Raw genomic sequence first — 19,116 nt, 5'->3', positions numbered from 1 at the left:
CTTTAACCCACTGAGCCACCCAGGTGCCCCCTGCATTTTATCCTTAATCAAGGGACTTTTTAGCCTTGAGTCTTCAATTTCCTTAAATGTGAGGGAGAAAAGAGACCAGTGTTTCATTTGAAAGTTAACTGTCAGTGTTCATCAGCTTTGAACAGCTAGTAAGTTATGGCTTCTACAGGTTTTATAACAAAGCACTGAGTTTTAAGTTAAAGATACTAAGATTAGTCTGTATTCTACTGTTAAACATTTAATTGTTTGATAAGGGATGTTAAATGCATCTCTAGATAAGCATGAATCTCTAGATAATTGTGTCAATGTGTATATAACGTAAGGATACACTGTGGATACTCTTAATACGATTTCATATTAATTGGAGGGGCAAAGTATCAAAATGTACTCCCTATTATTTATCAGGCACTTTATGTTATTTATCCCCTATATTCCTCATTTTTTTTCCTGTGAGCTAGGTAATAGTATTTTTATATTGAATGAAACTGAGGCTCAGAAAAGTAACTTGCCCGAGGTCACCTGGTAAGTAAGTGGCAAAACCAAGATTCAAACCCCAAACTAGTATCTTGAAATGCGTGCTTCCACCCAGCACAGGGCTGCCTTCATCAGGGAAGGCTGGCTATAGAGTAAAGATGCCGCTGATACTCAGAAGTGGCAGAAATACAGTTTGGAAGGAGGGACAATTCTTCCTGGTACATAAAAACAGATTTGGCCAATAGCAAGGACAGTTGGAAGACAAATGGCATGGTCTCCATGACACGTCAGGAAGATTATCCAGAGAGCTTTGTGGATTAGGAAGCAAAAACGATAGAGAAATAAATATCTCTGCAGAGGCAAATGCGTAGCCAATGCTGCAAGATAATTTGTAATTAATAGCTAAATTGTGTGTAAAATCTCTAAATGCTTCAGGCATTTAGGTGAGAGAGAGATCTTTGAGGACTAAGTTAGTCAGTCTGTGGCAGAGGCAAGCTTCTTGAACCTTCGAGGATGGGAGATGGATAGCTAATGGATGGACGTTTCTAGATGTGTGGGGCAGGGAAGGAAGTGATGAACAGGAGGGAAGATACAAGGCCAAGAAGAATGTCCTCCTTGAGTGTGTAGACCTGGAGGACAGGAACTGAAGTATTAGAGGATTAATGACACATTTGGGGGAGAAAATGAGGTACAGCATTTCAGAAGAGAGGAGATGATTGGGAAGCACTCTGAAAGCTGGAAATAAGGGGCCAAAGTCCCAGTAGAGGAAGAATGTGAATCACACTCTGTTAGGGGAGTGATATAATTTAGTCGTATTTAAGTTAATCTGGGGGGTCCATGATAGGCCAGGTTCCTGAGAAGCATTATTCAGGAAGCCTTTTGGAAGGATGTGACAATAATTCAGGGAATTATGCATTCATTTTGATGGTCCTTTCTCACCACCTAGAAGTAGATCAAGGAGCATTCTGAAACCCCTCTAGGGTAATGACAAGCTACACTTATGGAGGTCTTGCTGCAAATCAGGCACTGCTGAGCCTTATGTTTTCAGCTAATCTTAACAACTACCTATGAGGTATAGAAACTTATAACTGCCTGATTTCACATCCCAAAAAAAAAAAAAAAAAGAGCTTTTAAATGGCAAGGGCTAGGATAGGGGCAGTGTGACCCCAAAGTCATCCCAGAATTGGATCCCCAGGCCCACCACCTGGGACACTAGGTAAATGTAGTTTTAAGGCCCCCAGAAACACCAAAGGCAACTACAATGCTTCTCTCTAAACACAAAGATGTTGCAGCAAATATTTTTAACTCCTTGCTGCGTAAAAGAACATTCAAACAAGAACCTGAATGTACACTGGCATTTTTCTAAGTATGTCACATTGCATTATTTAACTTCACACCCTATGGAGTAATAGTATCTCTGATTTCAGAGGAGAAACTGACGCTTCAGTTGATTATGTAGCTTCCCAAAGCTAGTCAGTAGCAGAGGTAGGACTTCTACCTTGTTGTGATAAGGGATATAGAAAAGTCCTTAAGAGACTTGAAGAAATAAGAAGTAACGTGGGTGAAGGAATAGGAAAAAAAAAAAAAGTGCAAAGAGGTTGCACTTGAACTGAGATTTAAAAGCTGAGTAGGATGGCAGAGGGTATTTCAGACTGAGGGCAGGTGGCCAGAGTGGGAGGTGTGTTGGAAAGATTTGAGGCAGAGAGACCACTCATGTTTGGCCCTCAAAGAGCTGTTGAATAAATGAACTGGTGCATGCATGAATGTATGAATGAATCAGGAGGGACTGCAAAAGCATTGTGGCAGTCAAAATTGAAGGGAAAATAACAGACATTGTAAAGGTGGACTGTGTAGGTCTTAGCAACCAATGGAGGACTTTGGTAATATGCAGCCAGTGGGGGCACCTGGGTGGCTTGGTAGGTTAAGCATCTGCCTTCAGCTCAGGTCATGATCCAAGGGTCCTGGGATCGAGTTCCTCATCAGGCTCCCTGCTCAGTGGGGAAGTCTCCTCTCTCTCCCTCTGCTCCTCCCCCTCCCCCTGGTTGTTCTCTCTCTCTCTCTTTCAAATAAATAAAATCTCTTTTTAAAAAAGCAGGGGTGGGGGGAACCAGTGGGAGAGAATGTCTAGATTGGGACAACTTGGATCTGAAATGGCAGATACATTTAAAGAAGTTCTTCAGAGAATGGGAAATGACATCTAGAATATGGAAATAAGTTCATTATATACACCTGTCAATTAAGTTAGTCACTGGTATTGCAAAGAATTAATCCTAAGGGGGGGAAAATTACAATTTTGGAAATACTTTTCAGCCAGGCAAAATTTTATACAATGCTACTTTTGCCTATAGGGGAGTTACGTATTTAAAAAGATAAGAAGGTCAGGAGTGACAAAGTAAAATGATAAATTAACTGGCAACAAAAATACTGTCTCATGCAGGAGAAGGTTCAGTGTTTGTACATCTTCACCAGCTGCCTTCCATGAGGTAGTTTTGGGATTATATACCAAGCGAATGAGATTTAGCAAAGATGAGTTGTGACTAGGCCAATTTGTGCATTTCCCTTAAATGTTGAAGTTCTGGGAAACTGATTTGCATTGAGGAGAAATTTGAGGTAATGTTCTGGGAATGTGAGACCAAAATTTCCAGTCTGTCAAACTCTTTAAGAGAATTGAGAAAGTTGTACTTAGAATGTAATTAATAGTGTGATCTTTTTTGAACTCCCCAAATATACAGGAAAGGTTTTTGGTTTTTAAATGTTTGAAATTCTTGACGCCATTTATTGGAAAAACAAACACACACAAAATGATGATGATTTCATTCAAAAATAACCTGTTCATTCATCAAGCAGATGGAACCATTTTCTAGCAGGTAGCTTAAATATCTCACCATCCTACAGTGTAAGTAAGACCTGCATCCACACTAGTTAGGACACAACTGTCTGGGAAAATGAGAACAAGAGGGAACTTGTTGGCAAAGGGAAGCCATTGGTTGATACAGATTGGGGGGGGGTTGATCCTGTCATGATGTGAAGGCTTCAGATGTTAATGATGACTATGTAAAACAGTCCAGTATGGAAGCATCTAAGATAAAATTCTTGTAAATTTTTGGCCAGGAACCTAAAACTTGCTTCAGTCTGTGGCTGCATTTTTTGTGCCAAATAAGAAGGCACTTTGCTGGCTCTTTTTTTATAGAAGGGCCAAATGAGATAGATTGGAAATATGTACTTTGAACAGCTAGGCAGAGTCTCGGGAAGTTTGCCAAACAAGATTTCCAAATAAAATGTTTGGGAAAGAAAACAGGGATGGACTTTGCAGATGCTGGATGGGTTCCACCAGCCATCTGTGCAAAGAGTTACTTGGTATCACATAAGCCGAGAGCTATGAAGTAGCACAAAACTATCAGCAATAACTTCATTGTTAAATGGTCTCGTTTATTTACCCGGCAGCCCTCTCCTCACCAAGATAAAGTGTCTGCATTTCCTTGAGAAACAATAATGATGACCAAAATTATTTAAACATAAAGGAATTTCAGCAATTGAACTATTACCTCAGTGCTGATGCATTAGCAGTCAAAGAAGGCAGATTAATTTACTTACGGTGAGCTAAGTGCATTCTTGGCTCGCAAAGGGGAATCATTTGCTCACTTAAGCCAGAGATCCCATTTTTGACGGCAAATGTCACTGCCTGGATTTCCCTTTGACAGTCTGGCAACCCCGCACCCCTGTTATAGTATCCATTTATTTGTCTTATTTTCAGCCAGATTAATCCATTCTGTTTTGACAAGAAGACTGATGGGTAATTGATAACTGTGATAGACACAAACAGAAGAGTTGGAAGCTGAATAATTCAGCACTTTTCAGTATCAATAAGAGAACAGGTTGAAGAATTTGTGTCTCTATTTACACTTAAACTAAACTAAGTCAGCCCAGACATTTATGCTGCCAGTCTATCAGAAAACCAAACAGTGTACATTCGGTTTCCACCCGACAAAATGTTTTATAAGCTTGTAACAATATGTGTGAAGCTGCCAGAATAATAAATAGGTACAGCAGCCCATGCATGCTAATGTTATGTTGTAAGCAGTTTTGTTGACAAGTGCTAATACTTCTTTCATACTATCATCAAAAGCAGCTAATACAACAGCCATTATTTGCTGGCTTTCCAAGCAAGACATGATGGATTGTGACCTTAATATGGGTTAGCCGAGTTTTGAAAGTTAAACAACTTGCAATAAATCATAGAATTATTACAATGCAGTTTAATTGGTTAAGGACTGTTTATTTCCTAAACAGGGTGAAAAATTTCTGTTTCGGCACTTTTAATTTGCAAAGTGCATTTTCATTATGAATGGCAGTTTAATATTCTGCTCTTTTGTCATGCAAAATATGCAACACGCAGGCAATCTATTAATTGGACAAAAATGCATTGCAAGCGTAAATTATCCTTTATATCATCACTTGTGAGCTTTTACATCTATTAAATGTGTTAAATGGAACATAGTTAAAGACTCTACAACTTGCAGGCTACTTCTGAGATTCAAGGGAAGCTTCAAGATGATTTTAATGACCTTTATTTTTGGCAAAATAAAGCAATTAGGTAATTGTAAATATATAGGGCAATTTAAAGCGTCACTGTTTCCTTAAGGAATAGGTGCATATGTCTTATTGATTCGGCAGGAAACGGACAATAGCACTAGTTCATATTGATAGGTCTTAAGAAATGGAATCCACCCTCCTGTATTTACTTCTTTCTTTTCTATAGTATGATCTCTGAGCCGCAACTTCCATTGCCAAATGTGTAGAAAAAGGTGAGTAAGGCAGTAGCAAATTGGTACTGTAGCATAGCTCAGCATAACTGAGTAGCCGCAGCCATATGCTTTGGTTCAATGATGTGCCTTTGCATGGGGCTATTTAGAGCACAGAAACAGTAACAAAATACTTTGTACTAGGAATGTTGATATGACATATGCTCGATTTTAAGAATGCCAGATCTCTCAATGTGTTCCTGTAAGACTGCCTTAAAATGCATGCAACCTACATTTACACACAGCTCTGAGCCCATTTCTCATATTTACTGACACCTGGGCAGACCTTTCAAAAATGTAAAGTTTCAACTGACTTCAAACGTTATTCCTAGCTTGGCCCAGTGGAAGCAGGGATACTTTTGTGCTGTCACTTCAAGTCTCCTTCAAAGATATCGATTGTCTGCAAGTTGAAAGTATACTTTGGATAGACATTCTATTCCTTTTTCCTAGAGTAAAAAAGTGCGAATGTGAGAATGTGCATTCTGTGGCTTGAAAAGAAAAACTAAGGGACATTTTTTCCCCCATCTAAATCATTCACAAAAGTAATATGTTAAAGTAAACTGTCTAGGAAAATGATAAAGAAGGTGGATACCAAAAATTGTGCTTTGATGTTACGTTACATCGTATGCACAGTACCCTTCATGTTGTTAGAGATTCCATTCCAAAAAAAAAAAAAAAAAGACAAAACTAATTATGTAACTTTAATCTTGAAGTAATGTTGATCATTTAGATGCCATGCTTACCTGAGCTATTCGGTGTCTCTGCATCAGATAAGAGATGGGGAAAAGGGAGCCGGGGAAGTGGAGGGAGAGAAAGAATGAGAGGCTAGGAGAGAGGGTAGGAAGGGTATCGATCGGGGAGAGACTGCTGACTATACTTTTTGATATCTATCCTGATGAAATGCTCAGGTAAGACTGTACTGACCAATAAGTAATATATAATTATTTGTATTAACTAGCATTAGGTATCACAAAGCACGTATTTTAATAATGATTTAATGTTTCAACTTTATTTTCTGATTTTTATAGATCAGAATATTTTATCAAAAATATATGTTTATAAAAAATAAAAAAATTAATTAAAAAAAGAGAATATTTTATCAGAGACAGAGCCATCATTTAGAAAATATAGGTGCTTAGAACCCAAATTGTTAACTTAGGAAGCCATCGGAAGCTGAATTGATTACACTGCTTCCTGGGGCACGTTCCAAAGTCATCAGTAAATGGCCAAAAATATGTATCCTGTCTAAGGATTCGAAGATTTCCTAAAAGCTCAGATACATAAAATGGGAAGTATAGAACTTAAGAACTTAAGCATTGTGTTGATATGATCTTTTTTAGTTATCACTTTCAACTGGCTTTTCCCCATATTTTATTATGAAAAGTTTGAAATACATAGAACAGTTGAAATAATTTTATAATACCCACATCCCTATATATAGAATCACTTTGATCCTGCCATTTTAGTATCAACTTTTCACGTATCTACCAACCTGTCCATCTTTCTACCCATCCATCAGTTCATCTTATTTTTTGGTGCTTTCCAAAGTCAGTTGTAGCCATTAATACTCTTTTCTGTAATACTCCAATGTGCATATCATTACTACAGGGCAAATTTTGTTTACTCCTTTTTTTTTTTTTTTCTTCTGAGGGCACATTTGTACACAATCTGTGCATGCACAGATCTTAAGTGTAGCATTGGGTGATTTTCAGCAAACTATTAGTGAATTCCAGCGATGTTGATGAACTCTATTAGATGTCAGCATGGAATGAGGTGGAGTGAATGTAGAGACTTAGGACCCCTATTTTCAGACTGCTCACCATTGCTAGGATGAGCTGTCTACAGGGCCTTCTCCTTGCGACACTGACCTCTTCAGGTCTCCTTTATTCTGTTCTACGAGGATGGGTAGTTCATATACTAGGGCTCCACCAAGTTACTATACTTGTAGTGTACCTATCAGATGCAGAGCATCTGATCAAGTGATATGAAGAGCACAAAGGAATCTTAAGATACAGAGGCCAAGATACGGGGTCCATCAAAGAGCATTTGGTGAAATCATGTGCTACACACCTCAAGTGGAATACAAGATTGCATAAATGTAAAAGCCAACCGAGTAAGAGAGGGAATTTCAGGAAGTTCAGAGAAGGAGTGTTTAGGAAGCCTCCCTTGACTCTATCTCCACAGCATCCTCTGTGAGCAACCAGAGTGACCACTTAAAAAGTAAATCAGATCCTGTCATTCCCTTTGCTTAAAACTCCTCCATGATTTTCCAGCATTCTTAAGAAGATGGCAGACTCCATGAGGCCCTGTGTGACCTGGGTACCCTCCCGCCTCCGGGCCTCTTTTCTCACTGCCCACGTCCTGTTTGCTAGTCTTCTTTTTTCCTCACACACATCAAGTTTGCACCTCCATCGCAGCCTCTCACGGCTGACCCCTTCTCATCATCCAGGTCTCAAGCCAGACATCCCCACTGCAAGGTTTTCTCTGCCCAAAGAAAACCACCCATATTCCTACAACCAGTTGCCCAAAGTCGGCAGATACTTGATGAAGGAGAACACATGTCTAACTTGTTGGACTACCATGGAAAATGAGTTGATGGAGATTTCTGGAGGGACACTGGAATGAAAGTAGCAATAAACTAGGAAAGAAGAGTCCAAAAACTGAAAAGGAAGTATAAATAGGACTTGATGAATATCAATATGTAGATGGAAAGGGAAAAATCCAAGAGAACTCCAAGATACTCAAGTTTAGAAACTAGAAGGGAAACAAGCTCCAGGGGAAAAGACCAATATTGATAACAGATCCTCTCAGAATATTTATCACACGACATCTGTATACAGGCAGGAGAAAGAAATGAACTCAGAAGTTTATTTTAGTACTGGCAACAAGCAGGACAGTTTTACAGGCCTACCTAAAACTTCAGTACAATGAAAGTAGTACTATAAATGAGATCAGAAAAAAACCCTCAAACCACTGAGTGACTATAATAACTATATTAGTTTTTTTTTGCAAGTCTGATATAATTATTTGATCATTGAAAACTGAATTTAGAAATACACAAAAATAAGATTTGCAATAAAAAAAAATCTGCAATAAGAAAAAGTGAGTGCGGCAACAACAGGTGATGGGTCAAAGGCATCTGATACGACAATACAGACAGTCTCCAGTTTATGACAGTTTGGCTTAATGATTTTGGGGCTTTCCTGATAGTGGGAAGCAATACGCTTGCAGTAAATAATTGCACTTGGCATTTTGATCTTTTCGCAGGCTAGCTCTATGGGGAACATTTCTGCCCTGATACTGAGCAGTGGGCCCCAGCTCCCACTGGGGAGGGTAAACAACTGATTGATTTACAGCCATTCTGAACTCATATAGCCATTTTGTTTTTGACTTTCGGAGTAATGCTCAAGAGATTACATGAGATATGTAACACTTTATTATAAAACAGACTTTGTGTTAGATGGTTTTGCCCAACTGGAGGTTAAAGTGATTGTTCTGAGCACATTTAAGGAAGGCGAGGCTAAGCTATGATGTTCAGAAGGTTAGGCGCATTAAATGCATTTTCACCTTAAAATATTTTCAACTTGTGATGGCTTTATGGGTTTACTGGGACATAACCCTGTCTTAAGTGAAGGAATATCAGTACTGGAATGTCCTGAAGGGGTTGCAAGACCTTCAGAGTCTTTGATGGCATAGATGACATCTATATTAAGTAGTGTTTCCTTCAACCCTGACTCGTTTCTTAATGGTACATGCCTGTGGATTTGAAACCTCGAAATCATTCTAAGGTTAACCTGGACTGGCTTTTGTATATATCGTGTAATCCCCCCCCCCCACCCCCACAATAACCTGAGAGCTAGACGTTGCCCTTACATACAGATGAAGAAACGGAGGCCCAGTGATTTTTTTCCCTCAAGCTCTTAGCAGAGCCTAAGTAGTGGCTATTACTTTTGTTTCTTGAGAATTGTAAACAGAGTATTAGCACTGCAGAAAATTAATGAAATCCTCATATTCCTCCACCCTGCCCCAACTGCAACCCCTCTTCCCACAACCCCTTCAGTATTTCATCAGCCCTGTAACTATCATGAAAAATTATATTCCATCTTGGGGCAAGTAAGATACAGACTTTAAAAAAAAATAGATCTTTCCAAAAAAATGTTACCAGCATGCTGACATCTTCATAAAAATTAGGGATCCTTGAGGTGTCAAATTGACTAACGCACAACCACTTGAAGAAGCTCAATATCCAGGAATGAGAGACAAACTTAAATACCTATCTTGTGTTTTCGTAGGTGTGACCTCCTTCCTTGAAAAGGCCATTTCAATCTCAAATTTCCATTACTGTTTATCATCCAAAAAATATTGTTCAGTAATGCCTCATCGCTATACAAGACTCATGCCAATATTTCTCAGGCAACCTTGTCAATTTGAGTTATGGTACATGCTACTTAGGTACAGTAGAAATAAGTTTAAACTACTGAAGACATTAGATCTTTTCAAAGCTGTTCTTAAATGCTATGAAAGAGAATAATCATAACATGCTAATTTGTAGATTCCCTATTCTTGTGTTCCTTGTTCTGGTCTCTACTGTGGCCTTAGGCAGAATTCTGTCATTTATCAAAATCAATTCTGTGTTCACAACCCCATTTTTCAGCATTGAAAATTTACAATTTTGTGAGTTAAAATATCATTTCCTATGCAGGCTTTTAGTCCATACTAGCCTTACCTACTACCTGTTAATATATTTAAAAAAATATTTTATTATATCTTGATCCCTAACTACTTTACCCAGAAAGATAAATGAATTTAAGACACAGGAAAAATTCCTTTTTTTGAGTTATGCAAGGATCATGTCTAAAGTAAGAAATATATCTGTATGAATGTTTTTCATTGCAACTATGGAATCTCTCACAACTTTTTCATAAATTGCAATTCCATTACTCTTTATTCCCCAAGAATGGAAAGAATGCACTTTATTTTTTTGGAAAAATACCAATTACAAGTTGGTAAAATACCTGAGTTGGTAAAAATACCAATTACAAGAGTGTCTACCCTAAAAGTCAAATTCATTTTATTTATTATTGCAAGTTATTAAAAGGCTCCCAGGCATGCATATAAAACCTGAAAAACAATGGTTGAATCTATCATATTAAATTAAAACCTCTCCATAAAAAAACTAAACGTAAACAGTTTATCGGTGAGGGAATGCCATGCCACCTCAGAAGTCAATACAAATAAGACTTTATTAAAACATAACGAAAATGAAGTTCCACAAGAATCCTCAATGGAAATTGTTGTGCTTCAGATTCAAATGGAGAATAAAAATGATCAGCTGACCTTAACTTATTTAAAGTAACAAAGAAAAGATAAACAAATTCCATGACCAACAACTGGCTTTACACAAAGAAAGAAAATATAGCCTCACAAAGGTATACATGAATGCATCTCAAGTTAGATAAGTCTCTGCTTTCATAACAAAGTCATACTCCAACATGTATCCATCCTACTAAGTTCCTTTGCCCATTTGTCTTAACACTTCTTGTACCTTCTGAAGTCAATCCCTGCAATTCTAGTAGTTGCCATGAGTTGGCGATGCAGATAATTTTCCTTTGTCTTCAGTTTTCCTTTATTTGTTGTCCTATCATGGACTCTTCTTTTCAGGGTAGTTCTTTATTTTTCCCTGAAGCAACGCACATGTTCACTTATACATAATTAAAAGGATGTGCACAGGGGTGCCTGGGTTGCTCAGTGGGTTAAAGCCTCTGCCTTCGGCTCAGGTCATGATCCCAGGATCCTGGGATCAAGCCCCTCATCGGGCTCTTTGCTCCACAGGGAGCCTGCTTCCTCCCCTATCTCTCTGCTTGCCTCTCTGCCTACTTGTGATCTTTGTCTGTCAAATAAATAAATAAAATCTTAAAAAAATAAAAAATAAAATAAAAGTATGTGCTCAAATTTTGAAAATCAGGCTGTAGCCTGGATAAAATAGCTTTGCAAGATGCATACAGCTGTATCATGTTGGGTATAACTCTTCCCATATTTATTTATTTATTCATTTTAAAGATTTTATTTTATTTATTACAACGAGAGAGGGAACACAAGCAGGGGGAGTGGGAGAGGGAGAAGCAGGCTCCCTGCCAAGCAGGCCAGGGAGCCTGACATGGGACTCCATCCCAGGACCCCAGGATCATGACCCAAGCAGACGCTTAACAACTGAGCCATCCAGGCATCCCCCGCTCTTTTCTAAAAGATTTTTTTTTAACTCTTCCCATTTTTTTAATGTACTTTTTTTTTTTTAAGATTTTATTTATTTATTTGATAGAGATCACAAGTAGGCAGAGAGAGAGGAGGAAGCAGGTTCCCTGCTGAGCAGGCAGAGAGCCTGATGCAGGGCTGGATCCCAGGATCCTGGGATCATGACCTGAGCAGAAGGCAGAGGCTTTAACCCACTGAGCCACCCAGGCGTACCTAACTCTTCTCATTTTTAATCAGATAAATGAATGTTACTCTATCCCACCTGAAAGCTGATGTTTTACATTATCATGTTAAATGCCTATAAAATATATCATAAAATGAATGTTCCAAATATATGAATGATCTATAATTGAACATTTATCTCGTCTCTAATATCTTATTTAAGTAATGTCATGGTAAAAATTCTTAAAATCTTTGAACATTCATCCAAATAGGAATGATTATATTACTATTTTTGATACATAAACCCAAAATATCAAAATTTAGCAACAGTTTCAAAGAGTTGAATAGCAAAGCAATTTTTCATATAGATTTTATTTTTATTTTTTAAAAATTTTTTAAAGATTTTACTTATTCATTCAATAGACAGAGATCACAAGTAGACAGAGAGGCAGGCAGAGAGAGGAGGAAGCAGGCTCCCTGCTGAGCAGAGAGCCCAATGCGGGACTTGATCCCAGGACCCTGGGATCATGACCTGAGCCAAGGGCAGAGGCTTTAACCCACTGAGCCACCCAGGCACCCCTCCATATAGATTTTAAAAAGTCCATTATTACCTTCATTCTGCTTTCCAGTGTAGTTCAATGGACTATAGAAAGTAAATTAATATGAATGTCTTTTTTTTAAATTGTTTGATTTGCTTTTCAAAGAAAAGGCCCTCCAGGGGTGCCTGGGTGTCTCAGTTGGTTGGGCGACTGCCTCTGGTTTGCGTTGTGGTTCCAGAGTCCTAGGATCGAGTGCCGCATTGGGCTCCCAGCTCCACAGGGAGTCTGCTTTTCCCTCTGACCTTCTCCACTCTCATGCTCTCTCTCATTCTCTCTCTCTTCAATAAATAAAATTTTTATTAAAAAAGAAAGAAAGAAAGAAAGAAAAGGCCCTCCCAATAAACAGCATGCCGTCTTTCATACTGACTTCCAAATATGGGAGATAGGAAATTACTTCTGCAAACACAACAAGGGGGTTTTGCATTTATGGTCATAGGCGTTGGAGAACACAGCACTATGCTGCCTGTATAAACTTACTCTGGCATTTAGATGAGAAATGTGCCTATATGGAACATTTTCATTCATTGCAAAGATGTACCTTGAGACCCCCCCCCATGCCACTTACAGCACAGATTAATGTCATGACTTTTGTGTGTTGAAGGCAGCAATGTAACTGGGAGCCACGAGCATCACCCTCCATGTGTTGACTGAGCAATGGAGGCCACTTACATCTCTGAATCCGCCATCTCAATACCTAGCTACTTTTGTTGTCATGGTGATGAAAGAGCCCACTAGAGGCTCTCCTCCCATTGGTATGCTTTGACACCTGGTAAATCTGCTCATAATCCAGAGGCCAGAACAAGTCACATGGCTCCAATGAAACTCAAAAGGGACTCATGGACTATTTAGCAAGCGTGAATGTCCTTGTCACAGACCGTATAAGGTCACTTACCGTCTAATTGTGTTGTTTTCCTAGTTTTTGTCATGGCCGTTATGAAAATCTAGATGCTCAAGAAAAATTTAATGCAGTTAATTTTTATTATAAAAGTTGAGCTGAATTCCCCTTGGTGGATGGTGGAGGCAAATCAGCTGAAGAGTTTTAGTGAATATTGAGAACAAGGTGGTGTTCAGTACTCATCAAAGTGCAAGGAGTTTGCTTTCCTTTAGCAATGATTTCAGCATTTCTCAGATAATTTTATTTTCTTGTCTTCTGAATCCCAGAAGTAGCTGCCATTTCTAAAGATCTTTTTTTTTCTTATGCTTATATTTATGCATCTATAATTTTATTCTCTTTGTTTGAATCTAATAGAACTGTTTATGTCATACATAGTTGACATGTTCAACCTGCTTCATTTAAAATTATACAACTTCAGGACCTTGCACACTGAAGGTACTCAATAAATGTATGTTGAAAACCTAAATAAGTATAGCCTAAGAAAAATGTAGGTAGAGGAGAACCTTACCATCTCAGGAAAGACAGTTGGGATTCATGCAATAATCAAAATAGAACAAAATGAAGATTGAGATCAGAGTGGAGCAATGGTCCAAATAGGGGCAAAGCATGATCCTCGCCTAGAAAAAGAGGGAGCTCCAGGGCTTCCCTAGGAGATATACCAGAGGGAAGCAGCTGCCTCTCGAGGAAACAGGACCAGGACAATAACAGGAAAGGAAGATTCAGCCCCATGAGAGTCCACAAAGAGGTGTACATCTTCAGAGTTACGTCCTTAGACATCCAGTGTCTCCAGCTCACATAGTCACTGTTTGCCCTCACCGTTTTTAGGTCTTACTGCTTTGCAACTCTTTTTTAAGGATATCGTAAATTACTTACTCCAATATAGTCAGTATAGCTAATATTTAGTAATTATAAAAAAAACATTAATAGTCATCACTTCATGGTTCAGTTGCCCTTCTCTAGCTTACATTAACTGAAGTAGGCAATCATGGAGCCTTTGCTAGTAGAGAAAGATTTTAATGCTATTTAAAGAAAATTTTTTTTAAAAGTATTCCCTTCTGATAGAAATTTGCATTCTGATAATATTTTATTTGTATCTTTTTTTAATGTCATGACAAGAAATGGATTTGATTTTGAAGAGGAATCATTTTGAACAATTAACCATGAATTACTCTAATTAGCAGAAAATAATTATAGGTTGGACATAAGCTCTTTCAAAAGCAAAGGATAGCGTAAAAGACTATTGGAAAAATAATACCACCTGATAGATGTTGAGATGAATCCAAAAGAGAGCTTTTCTTTGAATCAATCTTCAGCTAAGGCATTTAAATGCCTCCCATTAGAAAACATTCATATTCCTGCAAGACAAAAATTATTAGCAAGCATATGTTGCCAGTTAGAGAATCTTTAGTGTAATAATTAAAGAAGACATCTTTAGTGCTTCCAAAAGAAGAAAATACAGTTTCACTTGTTCTTTTCATACCACCTTCTAGATCTGAGCCCTTAGATAGAGTCAGCATATTTGTACACTGTAGGTGGAGTTTAACATATTTATTTCCCTTGGAAAATATTTGTCAAATGACTGACATGACAGAGTTGCACTTGTGGCTCCTGTCTCCTGAGAAGAGCTTATGGAACAGGACATGTGCCAAACTGATGAGAAAAGGTAACAAAAAGATTGCATTCGCGAGTTTAATCAGTTTCTGTAAAGACCATTAGCAGGGGGCGCTGAGGTGGCTCAGTCAGTTAAAGCTTCTGCCTTTGGCTCAGGTCATGATCCCAGGGTACTGGAATTGAGCCCCACATCGGGCTCTCTGCTCAGCAGGGAGTCTGCTTCCTTCTGTCTCTGTCTGCCTCTCTGCCTACTTGTGATCTTTGTCTGTCAAATAAATAAATAAAATCTTTAAAAAAAGAGAGAGAAGTACTTGGTATATGGCTGAATAAAGCATAGCTTATTTTTGTGTGAACATCATCTAGAAAAATAAATAAAATGATGCCTTACCATATCAAGGCATGCTCTTACACTTGTTGAGAGCTAATTATGCAAGAGTACCTCTTTACAAAGTAAATATATAGTGGCATTCTAATCATCGGTCAGAAATGGTCTCTTGGAACATTTCATTGTGACTTTCCAGGTTAGTTTCCAATTTATAGAGTAATGTTCTTGGGACTTAAATCCTTGCTTTTTTCTGTATGGCTCTCCTGCTACCATCTAGAAGGCTTTCTTGGTTAATCAAAATAGTGAGATCAAGGCTTATGCACAGAATAAATAGGTATTCCTACCTGCTCAAAAAAAAAAAAAAAAAAAAAAAAAGAAGACAGCACTCCTCCATCCTTCCATTCTATCATCTTCTCCTCTTTTCTTCTCTGCTTCCCTGAAGTATTGAATCAAATACTATCTTTAGTGAATCATCATTAAAACATATGTTGGTTGCCTGGGAGAAGAGAAGAGTCCAAGAATCTCCTTCAGTCCTTTCACATTGGTTACTGGCATGGATTCTTTTGTTCAGTTAGCCAAAATAGTTTTACATTGAAAGCCAGATGTCCTTGTTTGACAAGGATTTGGGAAGAATCTCTCTAGTGGTTGTAATAGATGACTTTTTATGTTCCTTTCAACCCTGAATTTTTTTTTTTTTTTTGGGTAAGATTTTATTTACTCATTTGACAGAGAGAGATCACAAGTAGGCAGAGCAGCAGACAGAGAGACAGGTGGAAGCAGGCTCCCTGCTGAGCAGAGAGCCCGATGCGGGGCTCGATCAGGACCCTGGGATCATGACCTGAGCTGAAGGCAGAGGCTTATCCCACTGAGCCACCCAGGCGCCCCTCAACCCCGAAATGTTTTATTACAAGTAGTTCTGTGTAGCCCGGGGGTGGCATGAGAGAAAAAGGAAGGAAGATACTAAATGGAAGTGAGGAGGTGAGATCATCAAGGATAATCACACACTTCAGTTTTGCCCAGAACTGGTAGGCGAAAGCATGGGTGAGAAAACTGGACCTTTATACTATGTCTAACATGCCACATACATCCTAACTTCTTAACCCTTACATCTATTTTTTCTGAGCAGAGAAAGTAGGATTCACCAAAAAAGACAAGGTTCTTCAGGGAGGAGGAGAACAAAAAGACTGTGTGTTTGTTCCTTCATTGGTGGAGGGAATTTACCAGAGAATAAGGGGAGGTGGATATCTCATTCTTGAGGTCAGATGCACTACCTACCGTTGTGCCACGAGGTCAGCCTGGATATCTCATTCTTTAGGGGCTACTTAGATTTCTAAGTATTCTAAGCACTTCTAAGCTCCAGCAACTAAGGAATTGAGCTCTGGCTTCTTGGTGACAGAATGGACTGGTGGCTAGAAGACAGGCAGAGGCTGTAAAGTTTTCCTCCTCCCTTGTCCACTGGGCCTTACTCCCTGATCTCCAGGAGCCTCCTCCTGTCAGAATGGTCATACATCTGGCTGGCCTCTCGCCTCAGACTTAGCGAGGGCTCTTATGCACATAGTGGCCACATCTGATTTCACAGAAGTGATCCTTCCATGTGTGCTGGTGGGATCTTCAGAGTCTGTATCTGTAAAGACAGAAATACATAGCATCAACTTATGGTCAGTAAACATCTTGTGGATTGGATCGGAATGTCTTGTCATCTGGCAATTCCCAGTCGGGAGGCCAGGGATGAGGGCAGATTCCTGGTGAATTAGGTGGAGAAGTCACTCTCAACTCCGGCCTCTTTTGGAAACTCAGCAGGTTCTACCCCTTGGACTACAATGGTGGGACCCTCAGGGCACCCCATGGGAGGAGGAGCATGATCAGCATCATCTCTTGATGGGATTAACACCCAAAACAGCATTCTCTTGGAAGAGGGAAAATGAATAAGAATTCTAATAACCCAGCTTTAATTTTTTTGATTATAAAATGAGTGAATGATTAAAATGAAGAGGCATGTATAACTTCACAGAAATGGATCAGTGGTTAGCAAGGAGTCTGAACTGCCGGTCATTCTCACATGTATTTGTTGCCAGGTAGAAGAATCTGCTTATTATTGAAAACACATTATTATTAATCTGTTCTCATTCTAAGACTTTTAGTATAGTTCTTCCCTCTTCAGTTGTCTCACCATGTACAGAAAATATATAAAAGAACCAAATCAAATTATTTACCACAAGTTCTTTTTAAAAAGCAATTTTAAAAACAGCTTTGTTGAGATATAATTGATGATTATATATGATAAAGTGTGCAAAGTAATAAGTATAAATTAGTAAGTTTTGACATAGTATGTATACTTTTAAATCCTCACCAGAATCAAGACAGTGAACATTTCCATCATCCCCAAGAGTTTCTCATGCCCTTTGATAATGCTTCCTGCCTAGGCCTCCCCCATTCCCAAGCAACCAGAGATCAGCTCTTGGTCACTATAGATTAGTTTGCATTTTCCAAAGTTTTATATCAATGGTATCATACAGTAACACTCTTCTTGTCTGTTGCACTCAGCGTAACTATTTTCAGATTCATCCCTGTTGCATGTTCCTTTTTATTGTTGATTCATTCCTTTGCTGATGGACATTGGAGTCAACAATTTCCAATTGTTGACTATTATATATAAAGCCATTAACATTCATGTGAAAATACAAATTCATATAGCTTATGATCTTTTTAAAGAAAACATTTATTTCTTTATAGGTTAAGACCCTAGCAAGGTAATATTTATAATCTATTACCAGTATATCATTACTATAAATTGTTTTTGCCTTAGGTTAACTGCATTCAATTAAAGAACTATTTATAGAGTATTAAGTATGTATAAAACTAAGAGCACAAAAATGGATAAGAGAGAAATACATACATAAAGGGAAAGCTGAATAAAGTAAATGTCATAAGAATAATAACAATAACAACAAACCTATGGGTTAGGGTCACAGGAATAATATCTAGTTGAAAAATAAGAAATTTATTGAGAACAGGTAATTTGCTGGAGACTCTGAAGCATGGATAGGATTTTAGCACACAATGTTGGGAAGAAGTATGCAGTGGGAAGGAAAGAACACAATTAGAGTTCAGAGGCAAGATACGTGGGCTAAGTGCTTGGACAAAGCACTCCAATTTAATTGTAGCACAGGATCGACTCTACGGTATGTTGGCAATCTCCTGTTTCCTCAGACCTCTTCTGGAATGTTTGATTCTGCACTTTGGTTTAGTTCAACAGCCATTCCTCCAGTGCCCATAGTGACAAGCACTGTGCCAAAGCAAGGAAAGAAACGATGAAAAGGTATACACACACTCTCTGCCCTCAGATCACTTACACTGGAGCAAATCCTTTCACGTATTATGGTTACTAGAGATATGTTTGGAATGCTGTTGGTTGGAGAGGAGCACCTAACCCAGCGTATGGAGTCAGAACAGGCTTTTCAAAAGCAGGTTAGTTGGATCCCAGTCTACGCTGACTGGTCAGTGTTAGGTAAAAAACAGAAACCAAGGTGTTCAAGGCACAGGGGAGAAAAGCATGAACGAAAGTGAAAGGTGTGACATAACATTTGATTTTGAGAAACTTTGGTTCAGGACTGCAGAAGTATTGCCTGGAGTGGTTTCTAAGGGGTATCATCACTGCTAACTGTCGTTTTGGGTTTTTTGTATATCAAATTTTTGATATAACACTGAGGTGGGAATACAGGGTGAGGCTTCCATTTTCGGCCCACTCCCTCCACCTAAAGACTTTTGGAATTACTGATGATATTACTTTCCCGGAACACTCACTTATTTATGTGAAGTATTACGGTGTTATACACCTGAGTGTTCCTTGTCCACCATGGTTCTGTGTTTTCTACCCTGACTCCCTAATTCTATATGCTTGAAATGAGTTTGAAGAAAGTAAATTCAAGTCAAGAGTGTCATTTTTAAATATAGGCTTATCGGTAGTACGGGTATATAGAACTAAAT

General features: G+C 38.6%; 1 protein-coding gene and 1 long non-coding RNA gene across 4 annotated transcripts in view; one reads left to right on the top strand and one right to left on the bottom strand.

Moving 5' to 3' along the window:
* The window catches only part of LOC131832466 (uncharacterized), a 151,630-nt gene that overhangs the window by 33,761 nt on the left and 98,753 nt on the right, over positions 1 to 19,116 (bottom strand). The window contains exons 3-4 of the long non-coding RNA XR_009354066.1: positions 16,684 to 16,753; positions 14,452 to 14,548 (exon numbers count right to left, since the gene is read on the bottom strand). This is a non-coding gene — a long non-coding RNA (uncharacterized LOC131832466). The remainder of the gene's footprint in view (positions 1 to 14,451; positions 14,549 to 16,683; positions 16,754 to 19,116) is intronic.
* KIAA0825 (KIAA0825 ortholog) overlaps positions 1 to 19,116 on the top strand; it is a 410,058-nt gene that overhangs the window by 322,098 nt on the left and 68,844 nt on the right. The window lies entirely within an intron of this gene.

The sequence above is a fragment of the Mustela lutreola genome, chromosome 5, assembly GCF_030435805.1.
Source record: "Mustela lutreola isolate mMusLut2 chromosome 5, mMusLut2.pri, whole genome shotgun sequence".
In the NCBI taxonomy this organism is placed as follows: Eukaryota; Metazoa; Chordata; class Mammalia; order Carnivora; family Mustelidae; genus Mustela; species Mustela lutreola.
This window is presented reverse-complemented; position numbering and strand designations above follow the sequence as displayed.